Consider the following 13,869-nt stretch of genomic DNA (forward strand, 5'->3'; position numbering starts at 1 on the left):
TGAACAACAACAATTATGGATTAGGTGACCCCTAAACCAGTGACTGGTGTTCTAAGACGGAATTCAAACAGAGACACACATGAGACTATTGCATGTAATAATGAAGGCAGAGTTTGGAGTGCTGTGTACAAGCCGAGGCACACCAAGGATTGCCAGCAACCCTTGAAGCCAGGAATCAAAGAGGTCTGGAGCAGACACCCCCTCAGAACCACTGGAAGGAATCTGACCCTGCTAACACCCAGATTTCAGACTTCTAGCTTCCAGAACTGTGAGAGAATGAATTGTTACTGTTTTAAGCCTCTGTGGTAGTTAATCTTATGTATCAACGTGACTGGGCCATGACGTGACCAGATATCTGGTCCAACAAGATTCTTGATGGTTCCGTGGAGAGAGGAACATTGAAATTGGTGGACTGAGTAGAACACATTGTTTCCCCAATGTGGATGGGCAGCACCCGATCAGGTGAAGGCCTGATTAGAACCAAAAGGCTGACCCTTCCTGGAGTAAGAGGGAATTCCTCCTGCCTGATGGATCTTGAGCTAAGACATCCAACTTTACCTGTGTTTGAGCAACAAACTAAAACTCTTCTTGGGTCTCCAGCCTTTCAGCTTTCAGACTTGAACTCGCACTCAGCCTTCCTGGTTCTCAGACTCGACTCAGCACTCAGGCTGGAGCTACAACATGGACTCTTCCGGGTCTCCAGCAGGCTGTCCAAAGGTCTTGGAGCTTTTCGGCCTCCACAATTGTGTAAGTCAATTCCTTACAGTAACTCTCTTTCTCTATATACATGCTCTTAGCTCTGGTTCTCTAGGGAACTAGTTTCTAACTTCACTTGGTCCCTGGAACCTTGTTACAGTAGCCCTATGAAGCTAACACACTTCCTCTATCTCTAGAAAGCTGATGCAGAGAGAAGGAAGCATCTCTAAGCATCTGTCCTGTGAGACCCTGCCTTGCCTCCAGTTGCCATAGATACCCACCTACTCTTAGGTGTTGGTCGCTAATCAGTCCACTTGCTCACTGATCCTATCTTCTCCTATCCACTCAGACACATTAGACTCTTTCTTTCCTTACATCACTTATGTTTTTCTTTCTACAGGATCATTTCCATAAGCAGAAAAAAAAATACTGTAGATTTCTCCAGCTTAAAAAAAAAAAAAAAAATCCTCTTTGAACCTACCTCTCCTGGCCCTACTCCCAATGGCTACTTTCCCATTTCTCCCAATCTGAAGAAAAACTGAGCTTTCTAAGTTTGTTTACCCTCTTTTCCAGTTTCCCTCCTTCCACACTCTCTTAAACCCACTCTAATCAGGCGTCTGCCGCATCCTTCCTGTGAACTGGCTAAACAAATATTTGCTGAACAACAGGCTGGTACTGCTCCATCCATGGGAATATTCTTACCCTTCACATTCCTATTCCTATGATTCCTAAAACCACACCTACCTCATACACAGTACATACATCATAAAACATACAGGATCATAACCCACAAGCAGTGTGCTGGAGATAAGTCAATCATTCTCTCCAGATTTCTCCATCTTTAAAAAAGAAATGCTAAGAGTTGACTCTGAACCCTTCCTGATTTGACTTTCTATGACCACCTTCCATTCATTCCCTGGTGGGCAGCTATGCTTTACCCATGCCTGACTCATGGGGAAAATAGTCCCACGATTGGAGACTTTCTTCCCTGAAAGAAAGAGGAGGGAGTAGTAGAGATGCAGATGGATGAGAGGAGAAGGAATAAGGAAAGGAAGAAGAGGAGGGCAGTACCACTCAGAAGACTCTTCTGTTAAAGAGATATTCATTTTTATATCCTTATCCTAGAGCAGAGTCCCTTGGACTGCAAGGAGATAAAACCCATCAATCCTAAAGGAAATCAACCCTGAATATTCATTGGAAGGACTGATGCTGAAGTTCCAATACTTTGGCCACCTGATGTGAAGAGTCAACTCATTGGAAAAGATCCTGATGCTGGGAAAGATTGAAGGCAGGAGGAGAAGGTAGTGACAGAGGATGAGATGGTCGGATGGCATCACGGATTCAATGGACATGAATTTGAGCAAACTCTGGGAGATAGTGAAGGACCAGGAAGCCTGACATGCTGCAGTTCATGGGGTTGCAAAGAATCAGACATAACAGAGTGACTGAACAGCAATCAATGCTAGAATAAGAGATGATCATATAAAATAACTGCTCCTCAAACCTTTTGGTCTTTAGTAAGCATTCCTTTAAACATTTATGTAAAGTCTATTTTCTTCTATGTTCAGTTTCTCTCAATGACAATTACTGGTAACTTCTTCTTAAGCGCTCCTCAGAACAAAGAATATATCTAAGGCACATGGGACAAGATTGACTTTCTCCGCTTACCCCTAAATCTTGAAAGAACCTGCAAAAATCCTCTCCATATCTATGAACCCACATGTCCTCGACCTTGATACAGAGCAGCCAGGTGTGGCTGGGTAGGTTACTCTTGCACCACAGTACCCTCAGCCAAGGGAGGGTGGAGGCAGAAATCCACTTGAAGGTCTGTTGATCAAGCACACGCCCAGGGAGTGGGACCCAACCCTGCTTCACATGAACTTGACCTATGGACTACCTGGGACCACATACGGTCAGTGAGCACACGTCTTCATTCAGTCATTCAAGTGACAGATAAACACAGAGCTGCTGCTCCGTGCACACCAGGCATGGTGCTTGGTCCTAGGAACGCAAAGGGAAGTAAGAAACCTCAGTTGGTTCTAGAGGACTGTTGATGACACCCCATGGAGTAGACGGTCAAGGGGCAGAAATGGAAAAGGCACAGAACTATGGGGACTTAGTCGGACCAGTGTTCCCAAAATGTAGGGGAGACCCCTGGAGTCCATGAGATGATTTTAGGTAGCACACAGACACAGCATTACCTAGCATTCAATCACCTTGTGAGACAGTTAGGCCCACTTCAACTCTCTCTCAAACAACATCAGGGAGAAAGTCTTGGTTTGGTGCCAGTGTATCCCGAACATCTTTTTTCCACACTAATCTTCCTTTTTTAGCCCAAAGGGTACCAGCTCCCAGCTCAGAAGCTTCAGAAAGCATTATCACCTCATTAATTTTTCCCACTTTAATTTTTATTGTTCCAAATATTTACAACAGTGCTCTTGGTTCCCCATGTAAAGCGATGACATAAATGTCTTAAAATAAATGTGTTACCTAAAAAGGTGTGTCAATTTAATGACAATAGAGAGTATATATTTCAGTTAGCACAGTTATGTAAAAACTGCAGGAATGGCATACGGTATCAAAATTCTGTTGATTGTATCATACAAATGACAACTGGATGAGCACCAGGCACCAGCCCCGGCTGCAGGAGCAGGAGGTCTGTGTCTGTCTGCCCCCGTGGCACTCCCAGCGCTTGGCACACTGCCAGACATCTATCAGATGGCACTTAGCATGGCTAGAATGGACAAAGGAAAGCAGAGATGCCCACTCATTGTCCAACTCCAGGAGAGACGGGCACGTAGAGAGAACTGAAGGTGAAGTTCCTGTCTGTAGATTGTTTGTATGAAGGGAAACTTGGGGGCCTTTTCCCCATTTCAAGGAGACAGAGAAAGTGGGGCTCTGTTTGGTGAACCTTCCTACAAGTCATAGATGACTGTTGATGATACTGCATTGAGCAGATGTTTTGCTTCTAATATGGGGTCGCACAGAGTCAGACATGACTGAAGCGACTTAGCAGCAGCAGCAGCATTCCCATTAATTTCCTAGTCATACTGACTTTTGTTTGTTTTGCTTGGCATTGTTCTATTTTATTCGAGAATTAATTGTGAACTGGGTTCTTTACAAGCCTCTCTGTTCCCAAGGTGGTCCACTAGGCCAGGCACTCTCAATGGAAACATATCACCTCCAAAGGGGCAAAAACTAGTTTTGGTGGTTGAAAAGAACACTTATTCTTTTTATGTGTAAAGCAAAGATGTGACTATAGTGTGTGTATGCATGCACAGTCCTGTCTGACTCTTTGCAACCTGATGGACTGCAGCCCACCAGGCTCCTTTGTCCATGGGATTATCAGGGCAAGAATGCTGGAGTGGGTTCCTTCTCCAGGGGATCTTCCTGACCCAAGGATTGAACCTGCATCTCCTGTGTCTCCTTCATTGGTAGGCAGATTCTTTACCACTGAGCCACCTGGGAAGTCCTGGGACTACAGTAGATAAACTATTATAAAGTACAATATATTGAAATTCATTGGGGAGGGTGTAATTAGGGGAAGATGTCTAGAAAGGCTTCTTAGGGAGAAATAATAAAAAAATAGAGTTGAGAAAACCTACTCCACTTTCTCAAGCTCAGCATTGTTGGCAAGTGGTACTGTGGGGCACGCCCTGGAGTTGTGGGATGTTTGGCAGGATCCTTCTACCCAATGGATAACTGTTGCATCTCCTAGCTGTTTTCAGACATTGCCAAGTATCTCTCGGGGAGAAGGCAAAACTACCCCCATTACAGAACAGCTGAGCTACAGGAAACTGTCTACAGGTATCAAATGCAGGTAAGTAGTAAGTCAGCCACCTGACCTAGGCCTCTGAGAAGAGGGATCTTCCAAGAATGTGAACGTTTTCTCTCAAGAGAATGAAAGGAAAGTCTTATGCATCCGAGTTCCTCCTCCAGGGCTAATTTGGCACAGTGCAGTCCAGCAGTCCCCACTAAATCACACAAAATATTCCCTAGTGACTCTAAGAGATCTTCATCAAAAATAAATGTGAGCCCAACCGATCATACACACCCTGTAACCTAAGGCCTCAAAGGCTTAGGGGTATTTTTCAATCCACTCAGCAAGTTCATTCATGAGCTTATATTTAGACCCTCTTAATACTTCAACCAAAATGAACAGGTTCAGAGCACCCTGCAGTAAGTGAATCAGCACTCTTAAATTGGATTAAGATTTTTAAAAGAATTGGTAAATCAAATGAAAGTAAAATAAATCTCATCAACTAAAGAGCAGGCTTATAAGAGATAGTGAGGCATTTTATACAGCAGAAAGAAGGATTTAGAAGATAAATTCAAAATCCAGTCCCATCTTTTACTAACTCTGTGGCTTTGAAAAACCAAAATAATCTCCAAAATTTAAATGCTAAACGTTTTACAATTTAAACCCGAAACAGCATATGTGCTACGCTAACAGCTCGGGTGCTAGAACCTAGCAGAATGCCTGACAAGTTACACAGGGAATATTAGTGCTTTTCTTTCCCTGCTTCCTTCCTCCCTCCAATGCATGTGAACACATACTCTTTGTAACTACAAGCATAAAAATGAAGAAAAATTATTAAAACAAAATAGGAGATTAAAAAAAAACATTTTAACATGTTGGGGCAATTTATATTTTACTATTAATTAAAATGAAGACATTTTTCTTTTATACACAAGACAGCTCACCAACTGTCACTGAAGTACCTTTTTTAACCTCTGCCAAGATCCACTGGATCGCAAGGAGATCCAACCAGTCCCTTCTGAAGGAGATCAGCCCTGGGATTTCTTTGGAAGGAATGATGCTAAAGCTGAAACTCCAGTACTTTGGCCACCTCATGCGAAGAGTTGACTCATTGGAAAAGACCCTGATGCTGGGAGGGATTGGGGGCAGGAGGAGAAGGGGACGGCAGAGGATGAGATGGCTGGATGGCACCACTGACTCGATGGACGTGAGTCTGAGCGAACTCCAGGAGTTGGTGATGGACAGGAAGGCCTGGCGTGCTGCGATTCATGGAGTCGTGAAGAGTCGGACACGACTGAGCGACTGAACAACTGAACTGAACTGAACTGAAGGTCCATCTTGATAGACTGTGCATATGGCAACTGCTGTAACCGGTATGCTTCACTTGTAAGGTCTACCCCACACTTTCAAGTGTGACTTCCTTACAACATGACTGAAGACCAAAAGAGTGACCTTTTGCCATTTCTAGTTCTTTTGTTCCAGTATATAAGCAGTATGGGGATACACTGCACTAAAGACTCTGGCATTCCCTTTCCACCACTGATTTTACCTTACAACTCTGAAATTTACTTTGGTACAATAAAAAAGAAATTCTTCACCTCTCACTAATAGGATATTAATTTGCAGGTGATGATTTGAAGAATCTTAGAAACAGGACAATAGAACACTAGAGGTTAAAAAGTATATTTTATAGAGGATATATGAGCAGCTTCCTGATTTCCTGAAATCTATTTTACCTTCCATAAACTGGCATTAATAATAAAATAATAATAATACCTCTAATTTACAGAATCACTGTGGGAAACAAATTAAACAATGCATTAAAACACCGAGTTCCGTTTCAGTGTCCTGTATAATAGCATTCAGGAAGTACTTGCTTTTATTACACTGAGGCTTACTATTCTTATTGTTGTTATTGTTTAGTTGCTCAGTCGTGTCTGACTCTTTGTGACTTCATGGACAGCGGCACACCAGGCCTCCCTGTCCATCACCATCTCCCAGAGTTTGCTCAGATTCATGTCCATTGAGCTGGTGATGCAATTTAACCATCTCATCTTCTGCTGCCCCCTTCTCCTCCTCCTCTCAATCTTTACCAGCATCAGGGTCTTTTCCAAAGAGCTGGCTCTTCACATCCGGTAGCCAAAGAATTGGAGCTTCAGCTTCAGCATCAGCCCTTCTAATGAATATTTAGGGTTGATTTCCTTTAGGATTGACTGGTTTGATCTCTTTGCAGTCCAAGGGACCCTCAACAATACTAATTGTTTTTATTGTTGAAAAACAACCATTTTTATTGTTATTATTTTACAATTCTCCTTTTTATATCCCCAAATAGTAAAGTTCAAAGAGATCAATTTGCTCATAGTTACACAAGTTATTAGGAACAAAATTAGAATTTAGACTTTCACATCCCAGGTCCTTCCACACTGCTTCCTCAATAGACTATTTATTCATCACATTTAAACTCCATTTAAGAGATTAATGTACATATTCTAATCTGGTTATCTTTTACTGCATAACAAATTACTCCAAAATTTAGTGGTTTAAAACAACATCCTTTTTTATTTTTTAATAAATCTCATAATTTGATTGATCAGGAATTTGTGCAGGGTTCAGCTAGGTGATTCTTCTGCTCCACCTGATGCTAAAATGGCTTAGTGATACTCAGCTGGTGGACAGGTTGATCAGAAAGGCTTCAATCACTTGCCTTATGCCTTGGTAAGGATGGCTAGAAGGCTGGCTTCAAGTAGAATAGTTGGCTAGAACTGTTGCACGTGACTTCTCCAGGATGAACTCAAAGTAGTCAGACATCTTACCTGGTGACTCAGAGTTCCTAAAGAGATTGTTCAGAAAGTCCTGGGCAGAAGCTGCTGTTGGAAAGCTTATTCTGACCCAGCCCCAAAAGTCTCAGAAAGTCATTTCTGCCACATTCTATTGATGAAATCACTAAAGCCAACTCAGATTCAAAGATGGAATTAGACTCCACCTCCCAATCTCCCAATGGAGAAACAGCAGCATCTGTAGCCATTGTTGGTCTCCCTCACAGGCTCCATGTAAACACGAATAATAATGTTACTGCTCTTGTGAGTCAGGTCTCTGGAGTGTACAAACAAGGGTTTTGTTTTGTTATGTCTCACATCATGTGTGAATAGGTGTGTGTGTGTATGAGAACTTAATTAACATGTAATAAATAAATACAATGCACTTAATAAAATTATATTATAATTTTATTGGAAAATGACCTTTCAGAGTCATTCTTCCAGAAATAAAAACAAGTAAAATTGATGTCAAGTACAATTTGCTCTCCCAGCCAAATTAAACACGGGTTTCACACAATGAAAGGGAAGCCATATGTTATTTTCAAAATGGCCTCCCAAGAGAGCAGGCAATAATGTGAAGAGGCATTGAAGTTGCGAAATGGAAAGACACTGTCAAAAAGGACTTATTACCTCCGAGCATAACAAGAATAATCTCCAGTCCCTTGCCTCTGAGCTATGGTCCAGAAAACCTAATGAAAATTCTAAGAGGGAATTAAATTTAATTTGTTGCTCTGGGCTTCAGGAAGACCCACAGCTATTCCAAGGGTATATTGAACTTTCTGAGTTTTCAAAACATAATTTCAAAATGGCTAGTTAATCTCAGGGTCAGAAGAAGTAAAAAAAAAAAAAAAAAAAAGGACACACATACAAGCTAAGTAATTGAATTAAAGCAAGAAAAGACCAAAGATGATTTATTACTAACTCAATCTTTATGATTTAGACATTTTTCTTAAAAAAGAAACCCACACAGAACCTTTCAAAGATATTCTGGAACAAGAGAAAGAGAATGTCATTCTAAAAACTTGATGAAGTTCTTAGAGGTGGAGCAGAAGAATCACCTAGCTTTCACACATTGTTTGCTATAGAAATTTGAAGAAAATTTTAGAAAACCATTTTGCAAGTTCAATAGCATATATGATAACATCACCTCTAAGAAACAAGGAAATTAAAAACTAAAAAGTATGAATTTTGCAATGAAATGAAAATAGGATTACATTAAATACAGAAATATTTCCAATTCTAATTTAGGATTATAAGGCTTATATTTAATTCTTAGAATGCATATTTACTAAAATCTTGGTTCCTTAAGGAGATGAACGTAATCGGTAATTTGGTTCATTTTATGATACTCATAGAATGTGCTGTGCTTAGTCGCTCAGTTGTATCCGACTCTTTGAGACTCCATGGACTGTAGCCCACCAGGCTATTCTGTCCATGGGATTCTCCAGGCAAAATACTGGAGCGGGTTGCCATGCCTTCCTCCTGGGGATCTTTCCCACCCAGGGATCAAACCCAGGTCTATTCTATTCTACACACAGAATAGATACAATAAAGTATAATATATATACTACTATTTGTGTATTAATATATGTTGAGTGTGACTGAACACACAAGATAAATGAGTAATAAAGTATAGGATACTGTGCAATAAGAAATATTAGAAAAATGATTATTCATACCTGTTTTATGAATATATACATATACATGTATACTTAATGTAAAAATATGTGTATATATTATACATATAAATATATACATGGAATCAGCTCAGAATAACAATGCCAATATAACTACTATAACAATATCAGTAAAATATATGATTAATAAAACATTTTAATGTATCTTTGCAGATTTCTTTTTGTTCTTTTTGGCTATATCTCACTAGTGATGGACAGAAAGATGAAAATATTTTATAATCATTTGAAGTAATTCTTCTCCATGAAGTTAAATCACCAACTTGATACAGTTACACCTCATTGTTTAAATTTACCTTTAGTTTTTAGAAAATACATATTTTATTCTGCTTTAATCTTATCTATAATTATGTAAAATATTTATATAGTTCTACAAACTTTTTCTATATTTAGAAAATTCTAGTTTCTATTCCTAGCTCCTCCACCCTGACCCTCCTTTCTCTCTAGTAACCTCAGTTTTTAGTTCTTTCATTTACACAAATAATTTGCTTTTGTGTGTTGTACTCAGACAACATATATAAACACACAGACGTAATACATACTATATACACATATATTCATATTTCTTCATTCCTTCCTTAAACAATAGGATACTTCATGTAGTCTTCTCCACATTATTATTTTTAGCTTATAAATAGGTACTAGAGATAATTTTTAACTTCTTTTCATAACTGAATTGGGCTTCCCTTGTGGCTCAGCTGGTAAAGAATCCACCTGCAATGCAGGTGACCTGGATTCGATCCCTGGGTTGGGACAATCCCCTGGAGAAGGGAAAAGCTACTCACTCCAGTATTCTGGCCTGGAGAATTCCATGGACTGTATAGTCCACGGGGTTGCAAAGAGTCAGACACGACTGAGCAATTTTCACTTCATAACTGAATAGTACTCAGAGCATGGGTGTTCCATAGTTTATTAATCTGGTCCCCTCCTTACTGATTTTGAGATACCAGGCTCTTGCTACCACAATGTAGCAATGAAACAGCTGATCATGTCTTTTTCTATTTTCCGCCAGAGCAATATAGAATTTTGATAAAAACAATGAAAAATCCATTAAAGACTGCAAGTGCTTAGAATATAGTTCATCAACATTTCCTTCTTCTCTTAGAAATGCACCAAAAGATGCAAACTGAGAGAAGCACCAAAATTAAGAATCCAAGGACAGACAAACAAAAAGATATATGATAAGAATGTGGCACCACTTAACAATAGTAATTAGAAATTATGCTTTAACCCATGTTATGTAATTGTATACTATAAACCAATTTTGTTGTTCAGTCACTAAGTCATGTCTGACTCTTTGAGACTCCATAAGCTGCAGTCTTCCCTATCCTTCACTATTTCCTGGAGTTTGCTCAAACTCATGTCCACCGGGTCGGTGATGCCATCCAAACATCTCATCTGTCATCCCCTTCTCCTTTAAATCATACTTCTTTTTTCAAGGTACAAGTGAAACAAATTTGCCACTATATGTCATATAAAACATAATTAAAATTATAGAAACAATTCACATTAAATGTGAAATACATTGTCTTGGATGGTAAACAATTACAAGCCGGTACCATGACAAGGTAAAAATTTATCATAATAGAGTACAGCTAATATAATTCATTTTGCTTTTATTTCTGAGTTTCATAAAGTGGGAAAATGAGGACACCTCCAATGTCTTGTCTATAGCCTAAGCTGTACATCTTTTTGGAATCCTTCATATAAAGGAATATTGATATCTATTGAATCGTTTCTCCTTTTATGACTGTTTCACTAGTATTTCAAATTCATTTCCTTCTTTTATATAAAACAAAAAGAACTCTGTAAAACTCAATCAACTCAGCATCTAGTATTCTGGCTCAAAATCCAAGGTTATAAAGTGGTGGTAGCACTGAACAGCTAAAATGAAATTTTTTCTGAGTTCTTGGTCCAAATCCAACCAGTGACAAAAATGCTGATAGCTTTCAGGTTTAAAGTAACAAGAGGCTATAAAATGCTGGCACACTAAGAAAGCAATCTCCGCTTTTCAAGCAAACATTTCTTGGCAACTATATGCACAGATCCTCTTCAAAATGTGTTATCCTTCCCATGGTACTTCTGTTGCTGATGTTTTGTCCCTAAGTCGTGTCCTACTCTTTGTGACCCCCTGGATATAGCCTGCCAGGCTCCTCTGTCCATGGGATTTCCCAAGCCAAGACTACTGGAGTAGGTTACCATTTACTTCTCCAGGGGATCTTCCCCACTCAGGGATCAAACCCATGTCTCCTGCATGGCAGGTGGATTTTCGTACCACTGAAGCCCCTGGGAAGTCCCAATGCAAATACACTAGGAAAATACAAAACATAAGACACATGAGGTTTTTGCCTGAATTTTTCATAATTTATTAGGGAACTATTTATGCAACATATACCTGAGCACTGAAGAATTGATGCTTTTGAACTGTGGTGTTGGAGAAGACTCTTGAGAGTCCCTTGGGCTGCAAGGAGATCCAACCAGTCCATCCTAAAGGAAATCAGTCCTGAATATTCATTGGAAGGGCTGATGCTGAAGCTGAAGCTCCAATACTTTGGCCACCTGATGCGAAGAACTGACCCATTGGAAAAGAAGCTGGTGCTGGGAAAGACTGAAGGTAGGAGGTTAAGGGGATGACAGAAGATAAGATGGTTGGATGGCATCACTGGCTCGATGCACATGAGTTTAAGTAAGTTCCGGGAGTTGGTGATGGACAGGAAAGTCTGGCGTGCTGCAGTCCATAGGGTCACAAAGAGTCAGACACGACGAAGCGACTGAACTGACTATGTAGCATAAAGAGCTTTCAGACATTCACAGAGTGTAAGATAATAATCTGTTTCAGCATCTGTCCTTAGCAGCAGTTATATGGTAGCACATGTCAGGGTCTAGTATAGGAGAAGCCAGCAAGGAAGCATTGTTCTCAGACCATCTCTCTGCTCACACTCTCTCCTAGGTAACACCACTCTACCCGGTGGTTTTAAACTCCAGCTGTATTCCAATAGGGCTTGGTGGTTCAGTGGTAAAGAATCCACGTGTAATGCAGGAGATACCGAGATGGGGGTTCAATCTCTCAGTAAGATCTCCTGGAGGAAGAAATGGCAACCTACTCCAGTATTCTTGCCTGGAGAATCCCATGAACAGAAGAGCCTGGCGGGCTACAGTCCACAGGGTCGCAAAAGAGTTGAACATGACTGAGCGACAAAACAATGACATATTCCAATAACTCTCAATATATGCCTAGACAAGACCTTTCCTCTGTGGTCCAGATTTGTATATACACTTACCTTCTCAGTATCCTTGGTATCTGAACCAGTACCTCAGAATTAATATGGCCAAAACAATACACAGTTTTTCCCCCAAAGAGAAATTTGCCACCATCTCTTTCCTCCCATCTCAGTGAATTTGCCTATCTGTTTAAACTAAAATCTTAGGGGACAATTTCTCTCTTTCTCCAAGAGTCTACTCTTATCTATTGATAATTCTATTGTAGCTATACTCAAAATTGATCCTATATGCAACCCTTGCTCACCATCTCCCTTGAAAAAGCATCATGTCTTCTCCAGACTTAGTACAACAGTCTCATAACTGGCCTCTCTGCCTCCACATTTGTTTGCCACAACCCATTCTCCAAAACAATGCTCTTCTGCAAGAGCAGATCATCTGTCAACTCTCTGTTTAAGGTCCACCACAAGCTTCCCATCACTCATGTGATAAAATCCAAACTGCCTACTATGGCAAATAGGTCTAACTCCTCACTATTTTTCCAACCTCACAATGTTCTAAACACTGTGACCAAGATTGCTTCCAACCTGAAGTCTTAGTAGGTGTTGTTTCTTCCTTCTACGATATACCTCCCCCAAATATTAATGAGACCACTTCCTTTTTATTATTTGTTTCAAAGAGGCCTCCCATCTCTTCCTGAGCTAAACCTGGCTCCTACCAAGTATCACATTACCTCATTTCATTTTCCTGATGTTCAGTTCAGTTCAGTCGCTCAATCATGTCCAACTCTTTGCGACCCCATGGACTGCAGCACGCCGGGCCTCCCTGTCCATCACCAACTCCCGGAGTTTACTCAAACTCATGTCCATCGTGTTGGTGATGCCATCCAACCATCTCATCCTCTGTCATCCCCTTCTCCTCCTGCCTTCAATCTTTCCCAGCATCAGGGTCTTTTCAAATGAGTCAGCTCTTTGCATCAGGTGTTAGGTTATATTATTGCACTATGTTAATTTACATTTTCATTTTTGTTAGTATGCATACCACTACATGTCTCCCACTATGGGAGCAGCAGTTCCTGGGAAGCAAGAACTCTGGCTTTCCATCACAATTGTATTGGTACCATTGTTCTGGTTCCTACGGCAGGGCCTGGCTCATAGAAGACTTTTAATAAATACACATTTGTGGGGTTGGCTATAAAACAATGAAATTAATGTTTTCAAAAGATAAAGACACAGATCATAAAGTATAGCTGAGGTTAATTAGCATATGCTTCCACAAGGAAGCTTGGGATTTACAAAATCTATAAAACCATCTCCACAACTGAGTTTGAGAGAATCTGCTTAATGTTCCATGGAATATACCCCTTTAAGTTGAAGGGGAAATTTCTAATTTAAAAAATTAATGTGAAAAATGAGAATATCATTCCACCAAAGCCAATCGATTCTAACAGTATTCCAACAGTATTTCAGTATTTTGCAAGTCAGAGCTTGACTGTATAATGAAACACATGTCATAATCAAAGAAATTTAACTTTGCAATCAAATAGCAAAATGTCCCTACATATGGTTACACACACATACATTCAAATATAATTTCCATCATCAACACTTTTAGGAAGTCAACTTGAATCCCATGCTTACTTGACCTCATTCCGGCAGGAAGCACAGATCCCACCACAAGGAGG

At 40.1% G+C, this 13,869-nt stretch overlaps 1 protein-coding gene across 1 annotated transcript in view; it reads right to left on the reverse strand.

Annotated features, from left to right (window-relative positions):
* Positions 1 to 13,869, reverse strand: part of PID1 (phosphotyrosine interaction domain containing 1) — a 264,178-nt gene that overhangs the window by 175,073 nt on the left and 75,236 nt on the right. The gene's annotated exons all lie outside the window — the stretch shown is intronic.

This window comes from Bos indicus x Bos taurus, chromosome 2 (genome assembly GCF_003369695.1).
Source record: "Bos indicus x Bos taurus breed Angus x Brahman F1 hybrid chromosome 2, Bos_hybrid_MaternalHap_v2.0, whole genome shotgun sequence".
In the NCBI taxonomy this organism is placed as follows: Eukaryota; Metazoa; Chordata; class Mammalia; order Artiodactyla; family Bovidae; genus Bos; species Bos indicus x Bos taurus.